The 10,000-nt window shown below is 62.5% G+C and overlaps 1 non-coding gene across 1 annotated transcript in view; it reads right to left on the bottom strand.

Annotated features, from left to right (window-relative positions):
* Positions 1-525, bottom strand: part of LOC148997941 (18S ribosomal RNA) — a 1,864-nt gene extending 1,339 nt beyond the window's left edge. The window contains exon 1 of the ribosomal RNA XR_016149876.1: positions 1-525. This exon is cut by the window's left edge and continues 1,339 nt beyond it. This is a non-coding gene — a ribosomal RNA (18S ribosomal RNA).
* Between the last annotated feature and the right edge of the window lie 9,475 nt (positions 526-10,000).

The raw sequence follows: 10,000 nt of genomic DNA, 5'->3' as shown, positions 1-10,000 counted from the left end.
GACCTGTATTGTTATTTTTCGTCACTACCTCTCCGTGTCGGAAATGGGTAATTTGCGCGCCTGCTGCCTTCCTTGGATGTGGTAGCCGTTTCTCAGGCTCCCTCTCCGGAATCGAACCCTGATTCCCCGTTACCCGTGGTCACCATGGTAGGCGCCGAATGTACCATCGAAAGTTGATAGGGCAGACATTCGAATGAGTCGTCGCCGCCGCGGAGGGCGCGCGATCGGCCCGAGGTTATCTAGAGTCACCAAAGCGGCCGGGGCGGCCGGAGCCGCACCCGGATGGGTTTTGGATCTGATAAATGCACGCGTCCCCGACCCCCCGAGGGGAGCCGGGTCGGCGCTCGTTTGCATGTATTAGCTCTGGAATTGCCACAGTTATCCAAGTAGCGGGTGGAGCGATCAAAGGAACCATAACTGATTTAATGAGCCATTCGCAGTTTCACTGTACCGACCGTGTGCACTTAGACCTGCATGGCTTAATCTTTGAGACAAGCATATGCTACTGGCAGGATCAACCAGGTAAACCGCCCTGTAGGGGGGGAAGGAGAACCGCGAACACGCTGGCTTCCTACACACGGGTCTCGCTCCGCCCCGAGTGCGGCCCGGGTCGGCGGGCCGGGGGCTCGGGGACGGCGCGGCCGCTCATAGGGGGCGCGTGCGGAACCCTCCTCTCTCTCTGGGGGGGAGAAGGTGTGGCCGCTGGGTCGAGGCCGTAACCGGGAAAGGGTGCCTTTCGGGCGGGGGAGGCGCGGGTGCGAAGAGCCGGCTCGAAGACTGGGAGGGTGGGGGGATGTGTCGAGCCCCCCGATCCGCTCGCCGTCCGATCCGACCGACGCGACCGCGTCCTCCGCCCGCCGTGGCGGACGTTCGTTTCAGACGGGTCTTCTGAGTCTCCCGAGGTCGACGCGGCCTGCTTTCCCCGGAGGGAGGCCGCGTCTAGAGTCGACGCGCAGAGCGGGGAGGAGCAAGCTGCCCATAGCGGTCTCTCGACCGGGCAGGGGCCGTCCCCAGGCGCGTCCGAAGTTCCAATCGATCAGGCTAAACACCCCTCGCGTCGACGGCCCGGGAGGAGGGGGTGCGCTCCTCTCGGGCCCCGGGGGGTGGGCAACCCGGAGGCGCCCGTCACACGGAGATCCGTTACCTTGTCCGAGCGGGGCGTTTGTCCCCTCCTCGACAAAACCCCGAAGGCCCGTTTTAGGACCGTCTTGGCACCGACGGAAGCTCCGCCGCGCCCACCGATACCGTCTCGCCCCGGGCACGAAGCGCCCTCCCGGGTGACCGGCCCGGGAGGCGGGCCGTCCTGGTAAACTCTTTCGACTTCACGTTTAGGGACTCTGTCCCTTTTTTCCGGAGGGGGGCCTTTTCCTCCAGAGCGCCCTGGTTACCGCCTGCCTGCCGACCCCAGACGACGCATCCTCCCCAGGATGTCGGAAACCGATACCGAGCAACGCTTTTTTTTTTGGTCCGTCACCTTGTCCGAGCGGGGCTCTCGTCCCCTTCCTCGACAAAACCCCGAAGGCCCGTTTTAGGACCGTCTCGGCACCGACGGGTGCTCCGTTCACGCCCACCGATACCGTCTCGCCCCGGGTCCGAGGCACCCACCCAGGTCACCGGCCATGGAGACGGGCCGGCCCTGGGGAACTCTTTCGACTTCACGTTTACGGACTCTGTCCTTTTTTTCCGGAGGGGGGGCCTTTTCCTCCAGAGCGCCCTGGTGACCGCCTGCCTGCCTGCCTGCCGACCCCAGATGACGCATCCCCGCCTGGATGTCAGAAACCGATACCGAGCACCATTTTTTAGCCCGTCGCCTTGTCCGATTGGGGCGCTTGTCCCCTTCCTCGACAAAACCCCGAAGGCCCGTCTCAGGACCACCTCGGCACCGACGGGGGCTCCGCCAGGCAGACGCATTCGCTCGTGCCCGAAAACGAGGCGCTCTCCCCGGTCGCCAGCCGGGGGAGGTTCGTTAGCATTGGGAATCTCGTTCGCACGCAACAGCACGGACACTCGCCGTTTACCCAGACCGACCGTTCGACAAGCATATGCCTGGGGTGCACTTTTTCCATAAAACCAGCCCGTCTTTTCCTGGAGGTCTCGTACTTCCAGAGCTCCGACGGGGGCGCAGTCTGGATTTTATATGCCCACCCAGAGCGAGTCTGAGTGGGACTCACGACGGTCTGATCAATGGTAGGGGGTGCTCTGTGTTTTGCACCACCACACTTGCCCTCTTCCATACAGCCCCGAAGGCCCGTTTTAGGACCGTCTTCCCTCCAGGTCGAGCTCCAGGGGGTGTCGGGCGAATCTGACTCTGGCCCAGGACGGGGCCACCCTCCCTGGGCTGGCCAGGGAGGTCTGAGACCATGGAGCTTTAGAACCACACCACGTCATTGGACTTAGTCGATTTTACTCAAATTTTTTGGCACCAGAGCCGGACCCCGCCACGCGCGCCGGGCTCGTGCCCAGGAAAGACGCACCCTGCCTGGGGTGCACTTTACATAAAACCGGCCTGTCTTTTCCTGGAGGTCTCGTACTTCCAGAGCTCCGACGGGGGGGCGTAGTCTGGATTTTATATGCCCACCCAGAGCGAGTCTGAGTGGGACTCACGACGGTCTGATCAATGGTAGGGGGTGCTCTGTGTTTTGCACCACCACACTTGCCCTCTTCCATACAGCCCCGAAGGCCCGTTTTAGGACCGTCTTCCCTCCAGGTCGAGCTCCAGGGGGTGTCGGGCGAATCTGACTCTGGCCCAGGACGGGCCACCCTCCCTGGGCTGGCCAGGGAGGTCTGAGACCATGGGGCTTTGAACCCACGTCACGCCATTGGACTTAGTCGATTTTTCTCAATTTTTTTGGCACCAGAGCCGGACCCCGCCACGTGCGCCGGGCTCGTGCCCAGGAAAGATGCACCCTGCCTGGGGTGCACTTTTCAGAAAACCAGCCTGTCTTTTCCTGGAGGTCTCGTACTTCCAGAGCTCCGACGGGGCGTAGTCTGGATTTTATATGCCCACCCAGAGTGAGTCTGAGTGGGACTCACGACGGTCTGATCGCTGGTAGGGGTCCTCTGTGTTTGCCACCACCACGCTTCCCCCTCTCTCATACATCCCCGAAGGCCCGTTTTAGGACCGTCTTCGCTCCAGGCGGAGCTCCAGGGGTGGCGGGCGAATCTGAATCTGGCCCAGGACGGGCCACCCTCCCTGGGCTGGCCAGGGAGGTCTGAGGGCATGGAGCTTTGGAACCACACCACGTTATTGGACTCTGTCTATTTTTTCCCCCAAACTTTGGCACCAGAGCCGGACCACCACACCATGTGCGCTGGGCTCGTGCCCAGGAAAAGATGCACCCTGCCTGGGGTGCACTTTTCAGAAAACCAGCCTGTCTTTTCCTGGAGGTCTCGTAACTTCCAGAGCTCCAGCGCGGCGTAATCTGGATTTTTACATGCCCACCCAGAGTGACTCTGAGTGGGACTCACGACGGTCTGATCGCTGGTAGGGGGTCCTCTGTGTTTGCCACCACCACGCTTCCCCTCTCTCATACATCCCCGAAGGCCCGTTTTAGGACCGTCTTCGCTCCAGGCGGAGCTCCAGGGGTGGCGGGCGAATCTGAATCTGGCCCAGGACGGGCCACCCTCCCTGGGCTGGCCAGGGAGGTCTGAGGGCATGGAGGTTTGGAGCCACCGCACATTTTTTGTACTTTGTCGTTTTTCGAGATCTGGGCTTCAGAGTCGAGCCCAGGCTCCGTTTCAAGGTGGGCATTGGGCTTCGTTCTTGCCCAGGAGACCCGCACCCTGCCTGGGATGCACTTTTCAGAGAAACCGGGCCGCCTTTTCCTGGAGGTTCTCGTGTTTTTCAGAGCTCCACCACAGCAGAGATTGAATCCTCTTCCCCAGCCAGAGTGCACCCTCTCTGGCTTGGGTGAGTGCCTTGAGTGCCCTGGAGGTCCGAACCAACAGCACGTTTATGGACTTTGTCTATTTTTCCAAATTCGACTCCAGAGTCAAGCCGGCCAAGGGGCTCTCTGAAGGCCCCTCTCTCCCTCCCTCATCCTCTACAAGAGCCCCATGGTCCGTTTTAGGACCGTCTTCGCTCCAGGCGGAGCTCCAGGGGTGGCGGGGGAAATCTGAGTCTGGCCCAGGACGGGCCACCCTCCCTGGGCTGGCCAGGGAGGTCTGAGGGCATGGAGGTTTGGAGCCACCGCACCTTTTTGTACTTTGTCGTTTTTCGAGATCTGGGCTTCAGAGTCGAGCCCAGGCTCCGTTTCAAGGTGGGCATTGGGCTTCGTTCTTGCCCAGGAGACCCGCACCCTGCCTGGGATGCACTTTTCAGAGAAACCGGGCCGTCTTTTCCCTGGAGGTTTTCGTGTTTTTCAGAGCTCCACCACAGCAGAGATTGAATCTGCTTCCCCAGCCAGAGTGCACCCTCTCTGGCTTGGGTGAGTGGTGCCTTGAGTGGCCAGGGCCAACATCACCCACGGGCATCGGGCTTTATTCGTGCCCATGAGACCCGCACCCTGCCTGGGATGCACTTTTCAGAGAAACCGGGCCGTCTTTTCCTGGAGGTTTCGCGTTTTTCCAGAGCTCCACCACAGCAGAGATTGAATCTGCTTCCCCAGCCAGAGTGCACCCTCTCTGGCTTGGGTGAGTGCCTTGAGTGGCCAGGGCCAACATCACCCACGGGGCATCGGGCTTTATTCGTGCCCAGGAGACCCGCACCCTGCCTGGGATGCACTTTTCAGAGAAATCGGGCCGTCTTTTCCTGGAGGTTTCGCGTTTTTCCAGAGCTCCACCACAGCAGAGATTGAATCTGCTTCCCCAGCCAGAGTGCACCCTCTCTGGCTTGGGTGAGTGCCTTGAGTGGCCAGGGCCAACATCACCCACGGGCATCGGGCTTTATTCGTGCCCATGAGACCCGCACCCTGCCTGGGATGCACTTTTCAGAGAAATCGGGCCGTCTTTTCCTGGAGGTTTCGCGTTTTTCCAGAGCTCCACCACAGCAGAGATTGAATCTGCTTCCCCAGCCAGAGTGCACCCTCTCTGGCTTGGGTGAGTGCCTTGAGTGGCCAGGGCCAAAATCACCCACGGGGCATCGGGCTTTATTCGTGCCCAGGAGACCCGCACCCTGCCTGGGATGCACTTTTCAGAGAAATCGGGCCGTCTTTTCCTGGAGGTTTCGCGTTTTTCCAGAGCTCCACCACAGCAGAGATTGAATCTGCTTCCCCAGCCAGAGTGCACCCTCTCTGGCTTGGGTGAGTGCCTTGAGTGGCCAGGGCCAACATCACCCACGGGGCATCGGGCTTTATTCGTGCCCAGGAGACCCGCACCCTGCCTGGGATGCAGATCGGTTTGTGTGAGTCCTGGTTGGGTGAGCGTTACCCTTCTACATCACCCCCAAGGCCCGTTTTAGGACCGTCTCGGCTCCGGGCGGACAGCCGGGGGGCAGGGGGCGAATCTGCCTCCGGCCCGGGTCGGAGCTCCCTCCCCGGGGCCGTGCGTGGAGACCCGTCGCGCCCGGAGCTCCCGTGCAACCCCACGTTTTGGACTTGGGTTTTGGAGCGAGCGAGCGGGGTCGAACCCCGGGGGCCGAGCCGCCACGGAGTCCCCGAGCCCCGGGGACGAAGCCCCGGGAGCGAGGTCCCTCCGTGGAGGCGCGAGCCCCCAGGGCCCGGCCGCCCGCCCGGGGAGGAGAGCGCACGCTCCCCTACCCCTCAAAACCCACGTGGCTGGTTGCAGCAGACCCTGTGCACCGGAGGTTCCTCCAGGAGCGCGGGGCTGGGTGCTCTAAGCCCAAGTCATACAGGCAACCATGCCTCCCCGGGACTCCCCCTGCGAGCGGCGGCTGTTTGAAGGACGGTAACCCCACTGCACGGGGCTTCAAACGACCGTAGCTCGCCGAAGGCGGCTCCGATCGACGCCAAATTTTTATGGGCTGGAGAACGGGACGAGACCTTTCGAATGAGACCGCCCCCAGCCCCGTGGGCCCCCGGGGGCCCGAGATACGGGCCCCCAAAGCGCCCCGGAAGCGGAAAAACGCAAATATCTCGCCGAAAACTCGACGTGCCCGGCCGAGGCCGGGCTCATTCGAACCGTCTCGCCGAGCTGAACGCGTCCATATGCGTTTCGTCGTTTTTGGTCGAGTATTCGCGGAGATATCGGCCGAAAACCCTCGGCCGCGCTCTGAAATGGCGCCCGCCGATGACGTCACGATCCCGGGAGAAAATCGCCCGTATCTCCGCGACGCGAAGGCCCAGAGAGCTCAAATTTGGGTGGCGAGGTCCCACGGGGGCCCTCGCTCGAACCAGGGCGGCGGCGGGCCCCGGGGACGCCCCCTACCGGATCGCCGTTCGCCGGGACCCCCGACTTTGAACGGCTATAACTCGGGGACCCGGGCGAGTTGGACCTCGTGGGTGGGCTCTTTCGAAAGGCCCCGTCCGGCACTACGGTCGATTCGAGTTTGGGGAAGATTGGCCCAGGGGTTCGCGAGATATAAGCCAAAAAACGCCGCGCCTTTGACCGGGCCTAACTCCCTGACCCCGAGGCCCCCGGGGACGCGGGTGGCCTCTTTGGATAGGGCCCCTCGAGGCCTACGGAAGACCCGAGTTTGAAATTTTTTCGCCCGGCCGTCTTCGAGATATCGGCGAAAAACGGAATCTTCCCGTCCGGTGGGTGGGTGTGGGTGTCTCCGGGGGGCGGGGGGACTTCCAGGACCCCGGGGGGGGGGCCACCTGGCCGTGCCCGAGGACGGTGCACCTCCCTGGGTGTGCCGTCAGAGCCTCCGGGGCCCCGGAAGTCCCCGCCCGCTGCACGTTTTCGGACTTTGAGGGATTTTCGGGCCCGGAAAAGGGCCCCGAATTCGAACGCACGTAGCTCGGGGACCCGGGGGCCCAGAGACACCGGACTCGGGTCAAGTGTGGCGTCCCGGCGGGCCCCTCGCAAAGAGCCCGCCCCCGAGCTCCGGGGCCCCCGGGTCCCGGAGAAAAGGGGCCCGACGTGTCGGGGGGGCGCCCGGGAAGGAAAGGTCCCAGGGGCCCGGGGGAGGCGGGTTCCGAGAGGGCCCGTGGGGAGCCCCCGACACCCGAAAGGGCGAGCCGCTGGGACCTCCCCTCTCCGAGATACGGGCCGTTTTCTCCGAAAGTCGCCCGCGCGTAACGGGGCCCATCTCGGGACCGGGAGGTCCCAGCGGCTCGCGGCGGCGGGTGCGGGGCCCGCTCTCGGGGACCTTGCTCCTCCCGCCGTCCCGAGCCACGGGGACCTTCCGGTCCCGAGATACGGCCACTTCCTGTCCAGCTTTGACCGGGTGTAACTCGAAAAGTAAGCCGAGTTGGGGCTCCACACTCGGGGCTATTGGGGGCCTCTGGGAGGGCCCCACACGCCGGGTGTATGGGGCCCCAACTCGGCTTGGTTCCGGAGATATGGCCCTTTAAAGTTTCAACTTTGACCGGCTGTAACTCGAAAAGTGAGCCGAGTTGGGGCTCCACACTCGGGGGTATTGGGGGCCTCTAGGAGGGCCCCCCACGCCGGGTGTATGGGGCCCCAACTCGGCTTGGTTCCGGAGATATGGCCCTTTAAAGTTTCAACTTTGACCGGCTGTAACTCGAAAAGTGAGCCGAGTTGGGGCTCCACACTCGGGGGTATTGGGGGCCTCTAGGAGGGCCCCCCACGCCGGGTGTATGGGGCCCCAACTCGGCTTGGTTCCGGAGATATGGCCCTTTAAAGTTTCAACTTTGACCGGCTGTAACTCGAAAAGTAAGCCGAGTTGGGGCTCCACACTCGGGGGTATTGGGGGCCTCTAGGAGGGCCCCCCACGCCGGGTGTATGGGGCCCCAACTCGGCTTGGTTCCGGAGATATGGCCCTTTAAAGTTTCAACTTTGACCGGCTGTAACTCGAAAAGTAAGCCGAGTTGGGGCTCCACACTCGGGGGTATTGGGGGCCTCTAGGAGGGCCCCCCACGCCGGGTGTATGGGGCCCCAACTCGGCTTGGTTCCGGAGATATGGCCCTTTAAAGTTTCAACTTTGACCGGCTGTAACTCGAAAAGTAAGCCGAGTTGGGGCTCCACACTCGGGGGTATTGGGGGCCTCTAGGAGGGCCCCCCACGCCGGGTGTATGGGGCCCCAACTCGGCTTGGTTCCGGAGATATGCCCGTTTGAAGTTGCAACTTCTACCCAGTCTAATAATCCCAAAATAATAATTAAATAAAAAAAAAAATAATAATAAAAATAAAAATAAGCCGAGTTGGGGCTCCACACTCTGGGCCTGGGGGGCACCACTAGGAGATCCCCCTGTGCCCAGAGCGTGGAGCCCCGAATCGGCTTTCCACACCACTCACACCGGTTTCTGACTACCTTAAGAGAGTCATTGTTAGTCGCGCAGTTTACCCGACTCTGGGAACCGGGGCTTTGGGCTTGGGGGAGACCCACCGCTCGCCCCCTAACACGTCGGGGGGGACCAGGGGGCACCCGCCTGGACCCCCTCAGCCCCACTTCGGAGAACCAGAACGCTGGCCAGGGACCCCCACGGCGGTTGAAGTTTGAACTTCTACCCGGTGCATCCCGAAAAATTGAAAAAATAAAATAAAATAAGATAATAATAATAATAATAATAATAATTTTAAAAAAAATAAGCCGAGTTGGGGCTCCACACTCTGGGCCTGGGGTGGACCACTAGGAGATCCCCCTGTGCCCAGAGCGTGGAGCCCCAACTCGGCTTTCCACACCACTCACACCGGTTCCTGCCTACCTTAAGAGAGTCAAAGTTACTCCCGCAGTTTACCCGACTCTGGGAACCGGGGCTTTGGGCTTGGGGGAGACCCACCGCTCGCCCCCTAACACGTCGGGGGGACCAGGGGGCACCCGCCTGGACCACCTCCTGCCCGACTCGGAGAACCAGAGCTCTGGCCAGGGGACCCCCACGGCGGTTGAAGTTTGAACTTCTACCCGGTGCATCCCGAAAAATTGAAAAAATAAAATAAAATAAGATAAAAAAAAAAATAATAATAATAATAATAATTTTAAAAAAAAAATAAGCCGAGTTGGGGCTCCACACTCTGGGCCTGGGGTGGACCACTAGGAGATCCACCTGTGCCCAGAACATGGAGCCCCAACTCGGCTTTCCACACCACTCACACCGGTTCCTGCCTACCTTAAGAGAGTCAAAGTTACTCCCGCAGTTTACCCGACTCTGGGAACCGGGGCTTTGGGCTTGGGGGAGACCCACCGCTTGCCCCCTAACACGTCGGGGGGACCAGGGGGCACCCGCCTGGACCACCTCCTGCCCGACTCGGAGAACCAGAGCCCTGGGCAGGGACCCCCATCGCCGTACCCCCTCCTGCCCGACTCGGAGAACCAGAGCCCTGGGCAGGGACCCCCACCGCCGTACCCCCTCCTGCCCGACTCGGAGAACCAGAGCCCTGGGCAGGGACCCCCACCGCCGTACACCCTCCTGCCCGACTCGGAGAACCAGAGCCCTGGGCAGGGACCCCCACCGCCGTACACCCCTCTGCCCGACTCGGAGAACCAGAGCCCTGGGCAGGGACCCCCACCGCCGTACCCCCTCCTGCCCGACTCGGAGAACCAGAGCCCTGGGCAGGGACCCCCACCGCCGTACCCCCTCCTGCCCGACTCGGAGAACCAGAGCCCTGGGCAGGGACCCCCACCGCCGTACACCCTCCTGCCCGACTCGGAGAACCAGAGCCCTGGGCAGGGACCCCCACCGCCGTACACCCCTCTGCCCGACTCGGAGAACCAGAGCCCTGGGCAGGGACCCCCACCGCCGTACACCCTCCTGCCCGACTCGGAGAACCAGAGCCCTGGGCAGGGACCCCCACCGCCGTACACCCTCCTGCCCGACTCGGAGAACCAGAGCCCTGGGCAGGGACCCCCACCGCCGTACACCCCTCTGCCCGACTCGGAGAACCAGAGCCCTGGGCAGGGACCCCCACCGCCGTACACCCCTCTGCCCGACTCGGAGAACCAGAGCCCTGGGCAGGGACCCCCACCGCCGTACACCCC

Source organism: Pimephales promelas, chromosome 2, assembly GCF_988280905.1.
Source record: "Pimephales promelas chromosome 2, fPimPro1.hap1.1, whole genome shotgun sequence".
NCBI classification, from domain to species: domain Eukaryota; kingdom Metazoa; phylum Chordata; class Actinopteri; order Cypriniformes; family Leuciscidae; genus Pimephales; species Pimephales promelas.
The sequence above is the reverse complement of the archived record's forward strand: the minus strand, read 5'-3'. Positions and strand labels throughout refer to the sequence as shown.